This window comes from Mixophyes fleayi, chromosome 3, assembly GCF_038048845.1.
Source record: "Mixophyes fleayi isolate aMixFle1 chromosome 3, aMixFle1.hap1, whole genome shotgun sequence".
NCBI classification, from domain to species: domain Eukaryota; kingdom Metazoa; phylum Chordata; class Amphibia; order Anura; family Limnodynastidae; genus Mixophyes; species Mixophyes fleayi.
In genome coordinates, this window is record NC_134404.1 from 336,827,572 (window position 1) to 336,840,521 (window position 12,950).

Genomic DNA, 12,950 nt, shown 5'->3' on the forward strand with positions numbered 1-12,950 from the left:
GTCTTTGATTAAATTTTGGTCTCCATGAAAATGGCCACCTTTATAGGCATCAATACATGGACATAGGACACAATTTCTGAACTGTGTCATCATGCCACAGATGGCGAAGCCAACCACGTCTTGTACTGGCTCAGCATCAGGGAGAATGCCAGACTCTTCAGGGAGTGAGAGAGATCACCCCTATTTCAGGGAGTCTCCCTGACATTCAGGGAGAGTTGGTCAGTATGGTTTAAGCCAAGCAATTGTAAAGCGCTACAGAATTTGCTGGCGGTGTATAAATTAATGATGACAATGACGATGATGATGAAGGGATCTGGTTTGGCTTAGGAAGATTCACAGGCCTATTTACTAATACTATTCTATTGCAGTATCTCTGCAATAGAAAACAAGCTATTATCATGACTTATCATTAAAGTCTCTCCGAGGCAACTGAGCGATACTCTGCAGAACTGTTAAGGTTTTTCTCTCCGCTTCGCCGGGCCAGTCTTGGGGGATATGTCCTTGTCCAGGCTGTGTATCTGCAGTGGAACTGAGTTGCCAGACCTGTGACTAAGTGATAAATAAAAACCTTTGAAAATAAATAAAAAAATATTAAAAATAACAAAAAAATTATGAATAAATGAATTGGCAAATGGAAAAAAATGACGTATTTAAATCATAAAGCATTTTTGTCATTGCATTTCTCCTCCTATTACCATTCTGAGACGGCGATAGCGGATGAAGGATTGTGGGAGAACTTGTAAATAGACTCGGCAGGACCCGGCTAATCTCATCACTGGTGCCGGTCACCTCTGGTGATGGCAGATAGAGCAGGCGTAGCCAAGCTGTGGCTCTACAGGTGTTTTGAAACTACAAGTCCCAGCATGCCCTGCCAGTTCTCAGCTGGTTATCTACTGGCAAAGCATGCTAGGGCTTGTAGTTTCACAACACCTGGAGAGCCACAGGTTTGCCGGGCCTGAGATAGAGGGACGCTTGTTCAAAAGTGAAAAAAACTCTTTACAAACATATGATGGTCATTGAAAACATGTTAGTAGACATTATTAGGCACAAGGGTTATTCTGTGCTGCAGGCTTTATAAGATCATACTTGCCAACTCTCCTAGAATGTCTGGGAGACTTCTGGATTCCGTGTGGGTCTCCCTGACTCCCGGGAGAGTATGGCAGCCTCCCGCATCTGCTCCCTTCCTAGTGAAGTGGGCAGAATTACATCCAAAATGCCGCGATTCCCTGAGAAATGACACAATTTTCTAAGCCCCGCCCCCTACACGCCCACCTCCCCCTGGCATCTCCCGTACGCCGCGTGCCATAAGTTGGCAAGTATGTATAAGATGGAGGTTCAGGGGAAGGTTTCAAATGTGACACCATGAATATAAATATGTATCACTAGCTTAGGGACTCACCTACAGAAGATGCCTTGACGCTGGCAGGTGAGCTTATCCCAATATAGATATATTGTGCACAAAATTCTCCCTTATGTATATGCTGATTTATATATGGTTTGTTTTTGAGCACCGGACAACAACTTTCATTTGTTTGCTCGTACACATTGGTCTCAGCTGTCCTTGGCTGCCGTCTCAGACGATTCTATTCACTTGTGCACATTACATTGATTTAAAGAACAACTGAAATCGCAGAATACTTTGAAATGAAGACGTCTGAGGAGATTGCATCAGAAGTTATATGGGAAGCCTAAAAGGTTACCATTAGACGTAGAAAATTAAACACCTAGAACTATACATTATCACCAATTGTTCCAGGCTAATTTCCCTGATCCATTTTCCCAAATCAAGCCTGTTTTTGATGTTTGGAGCTACCTCTAGCTCCTGGATAGGCCGTATTACTGCTGACAAGGTGAACGTGCTCCACATACTTCAATATTTAGTTCAAGCTTTAGCAATCCTCAGTCCTCTTATACTTCGCAATTTATATTGGGCAAGAGATGCCCAGGGGTACGGCTACATGGATTGCAAAGGCCAGCACTAGACTAAGGCCTGGGCATTCCAACACTACAATCTAGAGGCAGAGAGCCTTGTTGTTACAGATGTTCACTGACCCCTGTGTTTTGGTTTTGGTTTTGGATCTGGATTAACTTGTGTTTTGGATCCCTTTTTTTTTCTAAAATCACATAATTTGGCTCTTTTGTTCCTACATTATCACTAACCTCAATAACATTAATTTCCAGTCATTTCCAGTCAATTTTTGTCAAGTGACGAGAACATTGCTACCCCTGTTTCTGTGTGAGCAATGGCACTACTATGGGGTGTAAGTATCACACTGATGTACATCTGGTGCAAATGCCACTGTTTTTGAGCTGTATGCATCTTGAGATGTGTCTGGCTGAACATATTCCTGTAAATACACTTTTTTGTGTGTGTAGTCTCCCTGCATATGTTCTTTGTGCATTTATGTATATATATATATATATATATATATATATATATATATATATATATATATAAAATGAGCACTGAGGGAAACATTCTTTTATTAAGCTGTTTGGGAGGGTGTAACACTCACAGTGGCGCACGCATGGGGGGTTTCTGGGTTTCCAGAACCCCTCCCCTCCGCTAAAAAAGTGCCCTACATAGCGGCACTGTAATATACAGCAGCCGCGGCACTGTCAAAGAAGCGTCCGCGCGGTCTATACAACACCGCCGCGGACGCTTCTTTAAACGGAGCTGCTGCGCATGCGCGGCAGCTCTCTCACTTTTTAAAAATCCTCTGTGCGCACCTGACTCACATATAGCAAAGCTTTTAATGTAGAGATTTAGAACTATTTCTGCAATGAATATATATTAGTAAATGTATTAAAAACAAAAGTAGCATAAATGCCTAATATGGTAAGCGGAAACAATATCCAAGACTGTATTATTTTCAAACAGAAACATTTTCGTCCAACCTGTTCTACTAGCTCTATTGCTTGAAAAAAACAAACTTTTTTCCCAATATAAGATGTGACTCCACATTGAGTGTAACAGTTACGTCCAAGTTCACAACATCCTAAACCTTTCATAATATTGGCTCAAGGTGGGGCTGCAGCTTATCGGGTGTTTTGCACTGCGAGCAGGAGGAGGCTGCCATTATCACCACTTCCCTGCAGCCACTTAGCGCAGTCAGTTATCTTGTAGGAGCAGATACACAGCGATAAGTTCTCCTGTGATTGCAAGGGAAATGCAAACACAATCCACAACACTTTACTCTCCAAAGGAGCCTAACAATGCATCATCATCAGTTATTTATATAGCGCCCCTATTTCTGCAGCGCTGTACAGAGTGGCAGTTGCTATGCTCCGGGGTCCATGGAGATAATGGGGCCAGAGGGTTAGGGGCCCCAGTTCTGTCCTCCCAGCACTGTGGCCCACAGCTTGCTAGTTTGCCTCTGGGTAGGTGCTAGGTAGGTATTAGGAACTGTATAGGGATGCCAATTGTAGTTAGGACAAGCTGGAAGGGTATAGGCAGGGCCAGGGCCATCTTAACATTATGGGCCCCCGGGCAAAGCAGTGCAGCGGGACCCCTACCTCTATATATGTGTTTTACATATATATATATATATATATATATATATATATATATATCATACTTACCTACTTTCTTCGGCTCTCTTCCGGGAGCCAGCCAGGAAAGGAGGGCGTGAGGGAGGCGGGGCGGCCAAAATCGCGTCATTTCGGCCCCGCCACGATTCACCGGGAATCGCGGCGTTTGCCCACTTCCTAGTGAAGTGGGCAGAATTCGGGAGATTGCCACACTCGCCCGGGAGTTCAGGAGACTCTCGCAAAATGCGGGAGTCTCCCGGAATGCGGCAAGTATGATATATATATATATATATATATATATATATATATATATATATCTCTATAGATATAGATATATAGATATATTTGCAGGATTTTTTTTTATTTTTTTTTCAGATTTATTTATTTTATTTAAGATCCCTGCCTATGGGGCCCGTTTGCCTGTGGGGCCCCCGGGCACCTGCCCATCGTGCCCAATGGAAAAGATGGCCCTGGGCAGTGCTGGAGGTTTAGGAGGATTGTAACAGCCGGAGCACAGCGCAGTTAGCGCAGTCAGCGCGCGCATAGAACGTTACACTAATCAGGGAACCACCACGTTCCATGCTGAGAACTCCGCCACTGTTTGTTTATACTTAGAACCTGGGTGTTCTGAATTCCCCGCCCTCTCATTGGCTGACGGATCTTTCTTGTTGTTGATCTCCCGCCTGCCACGCCCACCAAGCCCTCAGGGCTATCGCATTGGTCCGGGTTGTCGGGCGCATGCTCTGGGCACGCTCCCTTGACAGTCAGCGGTGCCGACCAATCACCTCTTAGCCCTTGACAGCGGCAGTTTCAGGGCGGCCAATAGGCGTGCGGCGAGGCGCTGAAGGGGTGGGACAGTGGGGGGCTGGGTGGCTCTGTGCACGCAGCTGGTAAACACTGAGCACCTCGTGTCAGACTGGAGAGGAGCAACTGCTGAGCGGAGCCCGAGGATCCCCGGAGACCCCCAGCACAGGTAGGAGAGACCGAGCCGGGGGGGTCCCAGCATGCACAGCGCACTATTATATATGTATTATATACATATCTATACCACTGAGCTGCATCCAGCTCAAACACTATTATATCTGTATTATATACATATCTATACCACTGAGCTGCATCCAGCACTGCACGCTATTATATATGTATTATATACATATCTATCACCACTGCATACAATGGTGGGAGAGGGTATCTCTGGGGTAACCTTAGTCTACTGTGAGCAATGCATAGGTCAGTCAACATTAGTAGGGAATATATTCTATAGGTAATAGGACATTGCAAATATATATATATATATATATATATATATATATATATATATATATATATACACATACACATACACAAACATACACAATGTCACACCCCCTCCAGATGGCACAGACTGCAAATTGTGTGTATATATATATATATATATATATATATAATGTATGTATGTACACAATTTGCAGTCTGTACCATCTGGAGGGGGTGTGACATTGTGTATGTTTGTGTATGTGTGTATATATATATATTCTCCTACTGTTGTTAACTGAGTTCAGAGAATACAATATCAGGTAACTCAATTGTGCATTAAAACTAATTTTGGAGCAAAAATGTTTATTACTTGTGAAAAGCATTTGCTAAATCATGTAGGAGCTGCTACAAAAATCAATTAGATTGGACTTTTAGTTTTTGTCTGTGTTCCAGGCTGTAGGTGTTAAGGAGTATTTCTCGATTCACAAGTTGTTTGTGGAAGGATTTACTGTTGGAAAGTTTCCTCTTTTTCTCTCTCCCTAACTTGTTGTTCAGTTAATGCTGGCACAATCCTGTGCTAAGGCTGCCAGAGGGAGCGGAGGATCTAGGGCACACAGTTGCAGTGCACAATACCTTTTTATTACAAACTTCTTTTTTTGGCTGTGGGATATGTTGGTGCCTGTACAGCAGCCACTCAATGGCATGGTGAGTCCTTCTTTCTACAAATGGACCAGTGTTGCTGTTGATGCCATTAAAATGCCAATGGCTGTGTTGTGTGCCCACTTGTCTTTTTTTTTTTTTTCTTTTTGACCTTGGCAGTATGACCTTGTTTATCTGCTGCTCAACAGACACATGGAGTAGATTGTCAGCTTTTGCACTGAGTAAAATCTCAAGGCTCAGTGTGCATATACATAGTGTATTTGTAGTGAGCACATTTTGCACATTGTGTACCCTGGGTTGACCTCATTAAATACAATTTACAAAGCAGCAGTATGGATCAAGTCAGGAAGAGGGGGGTGGATTCATATATAATAAAATAAGTAAATAATAATAAAAAGTTGTTTTTAAGGCTCAATATATACTCTAGATTCTGGGATTTGTCCAATATGGAGAAAAAAATATTTTCAAGCCAATGTGATATATCCTATTCATCATCATCCACATTTATTTATATAGCGCCAGCAAATTCCGTAGCGCTTTAAAAATTGGGAACAAACATTATTAAAACAATACTGGGTAATACATACAGACAGAGAGGTAAGAGAACCCTGCTCGCAAGCTTACAATCTATATCTGCCAAGAGGAAATGTTTGTTCGGTTAAGAGATAAACCTTTTCAACAGTTCTATTCTATAGAGGGCTATGCATTATGTTGCAAATATACACTTGCACAATTGGTGTGCAGGACTCTGAAAGCTTGCAATCTAATTGGTAAAAAGGAATTTGCATATCCCGAGCTAGTGCAGAATTAGCTGCAGGATGAGTGAGCTACAGTGTCGTGGATTGTTTATGCAGATGTGTCGTGCAATCCTTATATCAGTAGGACATATCTCGGTAGAAGTTCTGCTTTTGTCACTGTTTTGCTTCTGGTTGCTCACGTTGTTTTTGGGAGGTCTAAGCTGTGAGTGGCAGGAGCAGGATTTAGGCGGGGATTGTATTTGCCCTCTCTTCATTGGATCTCCCCTCCCTTGTAGTCCCAGTTCCTGGCTTCTTCCAGGTCTCTATTGTTGTTGTTGGCTGGCTGCCCTTCTGGCCTTTAAATGTTTGGGCTTGTTGGGGGGTGAGGGCTGTTCTAACCGCTCTCGACAAAACACTTTATGTTCCTCTAGAAACTGCAACTTGGTTTTTCCCTTTAAAGGAACGTGCTGAAGGTGGATGCTTTTATAAACACTTTTTTTTTTGTCTCTTGCATAGAAATCAATGATAATGTTCATGCACATGGGTGGAAGACATAATATAGAATTTAGGATCCAGTTTGTCAAATCTGGGAGCCAATCGAATCTCTTAAGGATCCGTTGAAGTTAGACTTTAATAGAAACTCTGAAAAGTTAGGTGTTAGTAGTGTTTTTATTTTATTTTTTGGTTTGTTGGGTACATTGACTACCTTTGATCATTCCCGATCATGCCGAACAAAGTTTAATTAAAGTATTTAATTTTGCTTTTTCACAACAATCAGTCTGACAAGTTTCTACTCTTAGCAAATGCAAAACACATTGTTCCCATGTATACAACATCTATATAAAGTGGGAAGTTTTTAATTCAGGGGCAAGGGCATCATTTTTGTAGGGGAATTTAACTGTTGTCTTTTACCAAAATATTTATATTCTATTTATTTTTGTGCATACTCTAAAATCATTACATGTAGTGTGTAAATATAGCTATCCGTAAATATACATCCTGCTGTGGACAATCTGCAAATCGTTGACCGACAGTGACAGTCGCTGGAAGCGTGCAGTGTTAGAGACACAAGCGTGCAGTGCTAGAAATAGCTTCTCTCTCTTTTAATAACCAGGTTTTATATTTAGGGGTGGGAACCTATAATTCCGTCCTGCACCAGTTAAAATAGCATACAATGCTAGTAGTTTTTAAATTATTAAAAAAAATAAAAAATCTTTCAATTCGACGGGTGTTCTCGGGTCACTCTAAATGCTAAATTTAAATTTTTGGGTGCATATTCAATTGTTGGCGTTATAGCCAAAATTCTCACGGCGTGCGCACTATTACCGTCATTACGGTAATAGTGCGCGTAAGTACCGGTATTACGGTAATTTTCTCGCTGGATTTCGGCTCGGAGCTGCGAGCTGAAATCCAGCTTACTATTACCGTAATACTGGTAATAGTTTTTCCGCGGCAGAAACCGCGGACAATTGAATATGCTCCTTAGAGAGAACTTGTCAGGATCCCAGTTTTAATACCACCAAGTAAATAGAAACTTAAACATGTTTTAACATTAATACTCGCAAATAGCAAAACATTTAAAATGACACTTCCCTGGGTGGGTAAAATATTGCCACTTAATTAAGCTTCTCCAATACCATGCGACTTAAACACCTCATATTGTAAGAACACATAAATTACTGAGAATCTAATTTGGAATCTTGTATACCACAAGCAGTTCAATGTTGCAACAATATGTCCAGTCGCTTCAGTTGTGTTAAAGAAAACTGATACACATTGTCAATATATACTTGCAGTTCATCTGTGTGTTTAGTTTATATATCTGCCATATACCAGGTCAGCAGTCCAATACCACAGGGTTTGCAGCAGGTTACAGAGTAGCCACGGCTTCAGTCCTGCTCGCTGGTTCATTAGGATAAATTGTGAAAAAGAATCACAAAAGTGAGTCCAAGAATTACATTTTAGCACCAGATCTTAATTCTTCCTAACACGATTCATCGCACTCAGGTTATTTCTTCAGAGGACTATAGCTGTAATCCTGATATTGTTGGTTCAATAATATGTAACAAAAATCTGTTTAGGTAGTTTTGTAGTGTCATAAAGCAAATATTTGGAAAAGTAGAGTAAAAGAAACCCAACTTTTGAACAAAGAAGCAAAAGATCACCATCAATGCATACTTGCCAGCTTTTCCTCAGTGGCTTCAGGGGAAGGTGGGTGTGCGGGGGTGGGGCTTGACAAATTGCATTATTTTGGCACCGCCCCTAAACAATTGTCATAATTTTGGCCAATTATAGTAGGGGACAGGGCTAAGTTTACGCGATATTTGCTTCATTAAGCCCGCCACTTATCTATTGTGGGGGTGAGAACTGGAAGGTTGTCCTGCTCTCCCGGGAGGTCTCCCAGACATTCGGGAGTCTCCCGGACATTCAGGGAGAGTTGGCAAGTATGCATCAATGTATTATTTTAAATCTGGGTATTTAGAGTCAAATCATTCTATGATGCTCCATTCAAAATCTTTCCTGGGTTTGTCTGGTGTTGGCCACACAGTAGTATCAATTGTAAAGGGGTATTTACCTGTAAAAGCCAAAATACTGTTCTGTGTGAATATTGTAATTACTTGTGGGGTTTGTATTCTACACATGTGAGATTAACGTACAAAAAATTGGGAATCAAAGACAGACTATAAGGTTTTAAAAACACAAAAATAAAGATTGGGTGTAATAGGTCATGTTTTGCAGGGTATGAAAAATTATTTCCCTTTTAGGACTATTGAGCTATTAAATATAATATATATGTATATGTGTGTGGTGTATATAATACGTCTCCTGTCAACCACAACACGCAGTAGAATTGTGTTTTTAAATAACCGTTCTAGGAGTTGTTCTTTATATAGCTTTTAATTGAATAATACCTTTTAATAATCTGATAGATTTGGCTCTGCCTAGTGAAAAGCTGGTTAATAGGATTAGGGAGGCCAGAGTTTTAGTATTTAATTATTTACTAGAACATATTGAAATAGTGGCGAGTGAAGGGCATTAGAAGAGGCTGAGTTGATATTTTTTTATCTTGCATCTTGTGCGCTGGATATGGGGTGAGTGCGTGGACAGACCGTGACTGTTTCGTGTGAACAAGTGGTTGGAACGGTCACTCTGATCAGAGGAGATCTGTCGGCTCTGCAAACACGCGGCTGGTTTTATAGTGGATGCCGAACTGGACCATAGTGCAGTACAAGACGAGCTGTTTCTGATTAATCGTGAGCAGTCTGTTCCTGTATCCACTGTGACTGCTGTCATCTTTAAAATTCTAACAAATGTTCTGGGAAAGTATTTAATCTACGAACCAGGTGTCAGGAATCCATGCACTGGATACAGCTTGATCTTCATTGCTGACTAACACGAAGGCCTCGTACACACTGGTGTTAAATATTTAGCGTTTAATGCACGTTCCTAGAGTCTGCTAACATTCACTCTGAGAATTTTCGCTCTGTCCGTGCAGCGAATACGGTAACGGAGCTGTCCGCAGGCACTTTGTGTTCATTTCAAAGTTGCCTGCAGTGTTCAGAAGAATTAAGTCTCAGAAAAATAGACATTTTAGAGAATGGTCATTAAGGCCGCACTCGCGACCCAATCATGGAGACTGCTGCTTCTGATTGGCCCTTTAGCTCGCCCCCTACACTGCCAATTTAAAAGAGCATAACTAATTCCGCAGCGCTGTACAGAGAACTCGCTCACATCAGTCTCTGCACCATTGGGGCTTACAGTCTAAATTCCCTAACATACACAGACTAGGGTCAATTTGTTAGCAGCCACTCAACCTACCAGTATATTTTTGGAGTGTGGGAGGAAACCGGAGCACCCAGAGGAAACCCACGCAAACACGGGGAGAACATACAAACTCCACACAGATAAGGCCATGGTCGGGAATTGAACTCATGACCCCAGTGCTGTAAGGCAGAAGTGCTAACCACTGAGCCACCGTGCTGCCCATCCTATCTTCTGTCCCTTCTCCTCAAAACTGTTTTGTGCTGCAGGGAAGCTCAGAGACCCAACGTCTAACAGACTATGAGGCTTTGAATCTGTATTTAGCGTTTGTCTTAGAGGGTCAGCTCCTGTGCCCAGCCCTCTAACGTCAGGTTTCATTAAAGAAATTTCCCCTGCAGTAGTTTACAGGTGGTGTCTTCATGAAATATAACCTTCTGAACCGATCCTTTGTATTATCCAGTTAGGTAAATCTCTGTTTTGTTGTTGTGCACTTGTAGCGAGTCATGTTTATCTGACCCCTAGTTATGTATTGTAATAATATTTACAGTATAAAGCAGAGAAGCCGAGGGCTGAGCGTGTGCACGTGGGGTGGTAGAAGTATTGCCACATCAGATAACTTCCTGTAAGCCATTGATTTTGGCAGCATTGCGTAAATGTCATGTTTGGGGGAAAAAAAAAAGTAAATGTTTGTTAAATGGGAAATATATCGTCTTTTTTTAAGCCTGGGCATATTTCTCAGAAATCAGGGAGGTGGGAGCAAAAATAAGGAACGGAAATCTTGTAAAGAAAAGTTTGTGGTGCACACTACCTAAACGTTAAGGGTGTTATGCAAGTTGGAAGTGATTGTGCAAAATAAAACGAAACAAGTAACAGCCAAAGTGACCGGCGTAGTGTACCCAACCTGTGGTGTTGGGGCCCCTGAATAATGCTAGTAAGCTGTCCCCTATATAGAAAAATATATATCAAACTAATGTACCATACATGCCAGCAGTGTAACATTATGCCACAAATGACATCCTGTGCCCCTACTTAGCCCCTGTCTCTCACATACCAGCGAGTGCCCACAATTTATACCAGGACCAGTGAAAGTCTGGATGCAGGTTTGTTCCATCCAAACCAAGTCCTCTGCTCACTGGAATGATCCTTGAATAGCATTTGGAACAGCGGGTCCTGCATCTGCCTGCGCATCTAATTCACCCATATCGCCCACATAAGCTGGTTATCTGATGTTCCAGGGTGACCTGCTGAGGATGACTCCTGGTTTGTGTTGGCAGTGGGTATAAATGGAGTTGGCACCGCTTTAAACTGCCCCAGCGTTGCCTTCACCCCCTGATCTGCTTTCTATTCATTAGGATAACTGTGTGTATATATTCTATTTATTATCATATCCCCCCCCCCCCCCCATTTATGCCTGTACATAATACATGTTCAATAGTATTTGAGCAGCATAGTCCATTCTGCACCCAGAAGCTGGTGTAATTTTACATTTTCTGTATCTCATTTAGATTGTAAGCTCTGGCGATCAGGGTTCTTTCTGTTCCAGTGCATGTTCCGGCACTGTTACCGTTGTCCATTCTCCTTTGTGTCGTCTTGGTTGTGCAGCCTGCAACATGTCACAGGACTGGTCTCTTCTATACGAACACTAGGATCCTTACTCGACAGCGCGTGTGCGCCAACGGAAACATTGCTCAGCGCTCAGCCTGCGTGGTGCTGCAAACTAACACAACCACCAGCCCGCTGCCCCAGCACGCCTACTTCTTGGCATGTTGGCACCCAGACAAAGCGCTGAGAATTATGAACAGATATTGTGGGCAGCACGGTGGCTCAGTGGTTAGCACTTCTGCCTCACAGCACTGGGGTCATGAGTTCAGGTCCCGACCATGACCTTATCTGTGTGGAGTTTGTATGTTCTCTCTGTGTTTGCGTGGGTTTCCTCCGGGTGCTCCGGTTTCCTCCCACACTCCGAAAACATACTGGTAGGTTAATTGGCTGCTAACAAATTGACCCTAGTCTCTCTCTCTCTATATATATATATATATATATATATATATGTGTGTGTGTGTTAGGGGATTTAGACTGTAAGCTCCATTGGGGAGGGGACTGATGAATGAGTTCTCTGTACAGCGGAATTAGTACCGCTATGTAAATGATGATGATTTTATGGTTACTGTGGCCAGAGCAGCTTTGGAATAGGGTTATGAGTATCATCTATCAGTAACTGTAAATCTAGGGGGGGAGGGGGGGGTGTCCTGGTTAACGCTAGTATGTTCAATCCAGGCAAAAGATGTATATATTGCATTCACACCCTTTAACCGGATTGGAGGCCCTTTATTGGTAAATGATAACATGAGTGGGAACTGATTGCGTGGCCGTGGTTAGTGTGGATATGGATAGTCAGAGTGGAATTGTTTGAATTATCTTCTAGGCAAATCCACAAATCAAATATAAATACATTTTACTTTTGTAAAAGTAATGTTGCGATGTAATGTCGATATAAATGGACAATGACCTCAAAGAATGGTCACTTCTTTCACGTATGTTTGCGTCTCTCTGCATCTGACCACGTCCCCAATGAGGTCATATGTGCCTGCCATAATTCACGCCCCCAGACCCGTTGTATCTTGAGGGGGTTTTCGCGCCTCAGGTTGACGGGAGATGTAAGGCTTGCGGAGGAGAGAGCAAACAATGGAACTGTTCTAAAGCAGACTTTCTACTACCATCATATAAATTAGTAAAACGAGAATATTTTTATACTTTCATTCCTCAGACTGTATCTTGCTATTTATATTGGATACATACAGAATGAAAATAAAGGATTTTTTTAATTGAGGCAGTTGCAGTAGACAGATTAAAAAAAATACAGTATACTGCAATAATGTATATTTAGTGCTTTCTGTAACATGAATGGGGGGTTACTTCGTGAGTAAACCATTTTATATACAAGTGCATCACTTTTTATTTTTAAACTCTCAACATACTTTTCACCATATTAATCACCCATTGACAAGTATTTATAAGAACGGT

The 12,950-nt window shown here is 42.0% G+C and overlaps 1 protein-coding gene across 1 annotated transcript in view; it reads left to right on the forward strand.

Moving 5' to 3' along the window:
- The first annotated feature begins 4,395 nt into the window (after positions 1–4,395).
- The window catches only part of COQ8A (coenzyme Q8A), a 42,565-nt gene continuing 34,010 nt past the window's right edge, over positions 4,396–12,950 (forward strand). Inside the window, exon 1 of the mRNA XM_075204352.1 lies at positions 4,396–4,504. The gene's annotated coding sequence lies outside the window, so the exon portion shown is untranslated. The remainder of the gene's footprint in view (positions 4,505–12,950) is intronic.